Here is a 6,000-nt window from a genome sequence, read left to right on the forward strand (position 1 = left end):
TACATTTGTAATTTATTATCCCTTTAGCTTAATTTTCTTGATATAAAATAATGGGCTGCAAACTCACACGTCCCATTTGATATAAGGAATATTCTTGTCAGTGTTCCTATTTTAAAAGTTTCAGATAACAGGGACAGATTATTTTACTTATTCATCTGTATTTTAGAAATTATACATACCAGATTTTAAACGGTGTATTCAAATAAAGCCATTAGCAAGATTCCTTGCTCTGAGACAGAACAGTGCAGCATCTATAGACACCAGGGTGCATAGAGCTACACAGGCTTTTCTGCAGAATAGACAGGATAGAGTAGGGGGGTGCAAGTCTGTCTCCAGCACGTGATGATCCAGGTCTTTCCTGTGAGTGGGTGATAGCCTGATTCTAGCTTACAGGTTAGAGAAGCAGGGTAAACAACAAAGTACATGAGAATTCAAGGCCGGGTGTGGTAGTTTATGCCTGTAATCCCAGCACTTTGGGAGGCCAAGTTGGGCGGATCACTTGAGTTCAAGACCGTCCTGGCCAACAGGGTGAAACCACGTCTCTACTAAAAATACAAAAATTAGCTAGGCATGGCGGCGTGCGTCTGTAATCCCAGCTACTCGGGAGGCTGAGGCAGGAGACTCACTTGAACCCGAGAGGTGGAGGTTGCAGTGAGCCAAGATCACACCACTGCACTCCAGCCTGGGCAACAGAGCGAGACTCCTCAAGAAAAGAAAAAAAGAAAAAAGTATATTCAGCTTGCTGAAAGTGTACTGGTGGGGTGTGTGTGTGTGTGAATTCCCTGAAGCCTCCATAAGTTAAAAATACAAATCAAGATAAAAATACAAAACATTTTGATTTCATTCTTTACCTTCCATGCACATTAAAGGGTTTGGTTTAGACCAAGACCTGCAGTTCATTGTGATTCTAGCAGCTAAAAAGCATGGGTCATGTTATGTAAAATATTCCACAGAACCGTTGTTAACTGCAGTTCCATTACATGAAATCATTGGGCTCATTTTTATTCTGAGACATGTTTACTATAGCTTCTCTTATTGAACCCTGCTAAGAAAATTACAGATCATGATTCCTAAATCGGCAGAGTGACCATTATGGTTTCACCCTCAATTCTGTTTGAATTTGGGGCATGCTAGTCCCTGGTCTGTAGTGAATAAAAAATGAAAAAACTTCATGCTAAATTTCGTGTGTTGTTCTTATGGCCACCTCTGAGTTACGTTGTCTCAGGATTTATAGTTGCCCTTCCCAGGTCAGAATCTGTCATTATATTTCATAAGCAGTGGCTAGGAGATCTAGGATAACCACAACTTCACTGTGCATCTCTTAGGACATCCAAGGATCCCTGAGAGGGTAGACTGGAGTGGCAGAATATCCTCAAATTCAAATTTACTTTGGGCGTCTTCCTAAAATCAACCACTTTTGTCAAAAGGCCCTCCCCCAATGCTCTGCCACTTGATGCCTTTGCCCATGCTGTATGTCTTGGAGCACCACTTTCCCTTTCATTCTGAGAGATGCCCTTCAAGTTCACTGAGAATGTCTAATTTCCTAATTTTAGCTTTCCCTGGTCCCTTCATCCCCTAGGAAGGGCATGACTACTACATATTTTACACACACACACACAGATTCTATGTGAGGCACTGAGGATTCAAAGATGAATAGAAGTTCCTTCTTCCCCACCCTTTCCTGTCTCATATCTCAGGCTCACAGTTCTGGGAGACAAGCAAAAATTCAGCAGTGTGACTAGTGCTATGTGTCAGATGATGGAACTGTGGAGATGGAAGCTGTTTTATAGAGTATTTTGATTATGCATCTGCCCTAGCACTTGCACTGTATCGCAGTTTATTTGTGTAACTGTCTTCTAGACTAGACTGTGCTTCTTAAGGTCAGGGACTGCATTTTACTCATCTTTGGGTCACCAGCGCTTGCAGAGCCTCCCATGTGCTAGCCGTCTGTCTCATGAATCCAGAGATGAAAGACGTGGTCCCTATGCTTAAGGAACTTTTCCCTTGGTGGAGGAGATAGACACATCATGCTCAGATTGCAGAAAGGATGATAGGGGAACATAGAGGAAAAATATCTCATAATCTGGGGAAGTGCTGTCAGGGAAAACTAGAGAGTGTTGCTTGGCATTTGAAGGCCATTTGAGTCAAGAATAGAATTCAAGGCAAGATGCAGCTAGAGAGATTGTATGAGGGTGTTGTGAGATTTATGTCAAAGGCCATAGAGAGCCATTCAGAGATTTTAAAGGATGTCCTGTTAACAGACCAGAGGCAGACGGACCAGTTAGTAGGGGCCTTGAATTTTTCCAGGTAAGAGGAGCACCTAACGTAAAGCAGTAACTGAGCTATGGAGGGGTCAGCTTGGCTGTGGGTTGTGATGGGAACAAATGACTGCCAGGTTTCTGAGTTGGGCAAGTCACAAGTGGTGCCACTCACTGGGACAGGAAATATAAAACTGTTCTAATACAGCCCTCTCCTGATGCTTCTGTCTCTCCTCTGACAGCCTTCATTACTCGTCCCTCAGTGTGGGTGAGGAACAAAAGGGAACTATGCCCATACTCCAGAGGTTCCCCTTCTAGAGTTCTGCCCAATCCAGCTGTTGTGGCTCCCACCTATGCGCGAAGAAGCCTCCTTTGAAGGGACCCTTTTCTGGCTCTAGCAGGTGCCTTGCCATCTCCACCAAGATGTGAAAGTCCTTGGGAAGCAGAACTGCCTTGCAGATCTAAGCCATTGTGAAAGCTGCTTTCTCATCTGTGTCTTTGCTCAAGGCTGAATTTCTGTTTCTGTTTGTGTGGTCCAAAGAGAGGCTACTTCTGATTCTTAGAATGGATTATAATTTTCTAATCTCATTTTTTTGTTGGGCACCTGAGGATGCCAGACAAAGCTGTGCTTTATTCCATCAGACATCACAATAACAGTTGCTGTGACCAGCTGCATAGGCCAGGGCCAATTGCCCAGGTACACGTAGCTTCTCCAGTCAGCTGCCATGGTGGCAGCAAGAGCCTCGATCTCATTGTGGGTACTTGTTTTCAAATTTAATCCCGCCATGTCTGTCATATTAGATATGAGTCATGGCACCAAAAATGTATTAGAGGTTCAAGGTGGGTTTGATGCAACCCATTCTTCTTCCCCTCCAAGTTTCTGGTTTATGGAGAGTTCATATAAGGATTGTCAGCAAAATGGAGAACACCTTTATTACAGGCTGGGCATGTGTTCAATAAATCCCCCCAAAGTAGGGCCTTTAGTAAATTCAGCTGGTGAATGTGGCTTAGGCCCTCCCTGGGACCTGCATGCTCTGATGTGGTGGTAGGTGAGCAAAGTTTGCAGAGCAGGAGCAGAGTCCATTTTCTCAGCTAGCAGTGAAGTCTGCAGGTCTGCTCACATCTTCAGCCAGGGAGAGTAGTGGGGATGGAGTGCCTTCCCTTTGTGGTCACCTCCAGCTCAAGTGAGCAGGTAGCAAGGAGAGGGGAGGCTGAGAGACCAGGGCCTCTGGGACAGAACATAGGGTCCAGTTTGAAGCCACAGCCTCATTTGCACTTTTCAGGCCTACTATGCAGAGTTAAACAGAGCCCTCTGAACCTAGCTGCTCCATGTTGAGCATCCCTAATCCAAAAATCCAAAACCTGAAATGCTCCTAAATCCAAAACTTCTTGAGTGAGGACAAGATATTTTAAGGAAATGCTCAACCTGTGTAATGCAAATATTCTAAAATTAAAAAAAAAATACCTGAAACACTTCTCCCAAATACTTGTTCCCAAGCATTCAGTTACAGGATACTCAGCCTGCAGTGCTTCTGAGGCCTGTTGTGGACACACCGAATTGAGGTACGTATGTCTTCGCGGGGACCAAGTGAGGACCAAGTGGAAGGTAGGCAAGTTGGATATTACAGATCCCAGCTCAGAGACGAAGGCTGGATAACACATTTGTTGAAGTATAGGTAAGTGCAATTGTGAGTTTTCATGCAATTTGAAAGGAGTGGATAAAGATCTTTTATTTGTCAAATTTCTAAAATAAAGTATTCTTCTGAACAATTGTTCTTGGACTCTTATTTCAAAAATTCTGCTGATCAGTCTGTGACTGGCATTACCTTTGAAAGGGCAAACAGTCTCTATCCTCATTCTGGTTTCCAGCCCCCGATAGAATCACTCTAAGAGGAACATTACATATTGTTCTAAGCTGAAATTGAGAACTACAATGAGCACCCCCGTCTGAAGAGTTTGGCTCAGTTTGTTACTGTGAATCCATTAAGGTGTTACTCCTGGCTGAAGTTTGCTCACAGCTTCATGTTATAAGGCAGCCAAGGTCTCCTAATAATGTCATGGGCCAATATTCATAACTTACTAGGGTCTAACTAGGCTTTTTATCTGAACAGGCTTTAAATTCTCAACAAACTCTGGTTATGTAAATACGTTCTTTTAGGGTAAAATAAAATATATTGAAATGAGTGTATCACTTTAATTGTATTAGCACCTTTCAAGTGGCCATATTTGTTTGGACAGTTTCCATAAGGAGAAGAAATAAATTAACAGAATTATGCATGGGATGTGTTCCTTTCTAGTTGAAAGCAATAGAAAAGATTTCAGAGTGAAACATTCATGTGCTGTCAGCTGCCAAGAAATAGAACTGTGTTTTCTTTAACAGGAGAGAAAATATCTCAATAAATCATAGGTTGTAGATTTATTAGGAAAATGTGCCAACATATTCTCTACTTGAAACTCGTGGGCCGGGCGCGGTGGCTCAAGCCTGTAATCCCAGCACTTTGGGAGGCCGAGACGGGCGGATCACGAGGTCAGGAGATCAAGACCATCCTGGCTAACACGGTGAAACCCCGTCTCTACTAAAAATACAAAAAACTAGCCGGGCGAGGTGGCGGGCGCCTGTAGTCCCAGCTACTCGGGAGGCTGAGGCAGGAGAATGGCGTAAACCCAGGAGGCGGAGCTTGCAGTGAGCTGAGATCTGGCCACTGCACTCCAGCCTGGGCGACAGAGCGAGACTCCGCCTCAAAAAAAAAAAAAACAAAAAAACAAAAAAACTCGTACATCTTACATAAAAGGAAATCATCAGCATTTCAGACAAACCTTTATTGGAGGGTAAAATCACTTAAGATTTTCTAGTTAGTTACCTATTTTTTTTTTTTAAATCATCTTATCCAGCGATAATCTGCTAAAGCATCCTTCCACCCTCTTTATTCTCCAGAATGCCAGCCCCTCTCAAGGTAGAGAAGCTGGAGAAGCCTGCATTGGCCCAGGTCCAAGGAAGCCTGTGATTTACTTCTGTGGCTTGATGAGACCAAGCCATGTGCATATGGTGGATTATTTTTCCTGACTTTGTCTCAAAATTTTGTGTAGAAAGGATGACGATTATTACATTTTTCCAGGGGCATGAGGTATAGGAATGGGGAAATTATATATGGAAATCATGAAACTTAATTAGGAGTTTTGGCAAACAACAACAACAACAACAAAAAAACCAAAAAAGAACAAAAACAAAACCCAATTCTCAACTGAATTAAAGATCAAAGGCAAGAACACTGTAAATGTGCACGAGGAGGAATCTAGAGAAGGGTAACCTGTGGTCTTTGTTGTCATTGAGGACAGAGCAAAATAAAATGAAAAAGAAAATGGGTTTAAATGCAGGAGACGGGAATCGGGTTAATCACAAAGAAAGGCTTCTACTGCAGAAACATTTCCATCTGGAGGTTCTAACAATTGAATGAACAATCTTGTATTTGGAGGCAGAGTAGTAAATGAAGTGCCTAGAGAGATGCTGCATGCATCATGTTTCTGTTGTTTCACAGTTTTTCATAGTGGGCAGCCATATTGTTATATTCACCTCTCTCCCCATCTTTTTTTTTTCTTCTTGAGACAGAGTCCCACTCTGTCGCCCAGGCTGGAGTGCAGTGGCGCGATCCTGGCTCACTGCAAGCTCCACCTCCCGGGCTCACGCCATTCTCCCGCCTTAGCCTCCCGAGTAGCTGGGATTACAGGCACCTGCCACCTTGCC

Source organism: Papio anubis, chromosome 13 (genome assembly GCF_008728515.1).
Source record: "Papio anubis isolate 15944 chromosome 13, Panubis1.0, whole genome shotgun sequence".
In the NCBI taxonomy this organism is placed as follows: Eukaryota; Metazoa; Chordata; class Mammalia; order Primates; family Cercopithecidae; genus Papio; species Papio anubis.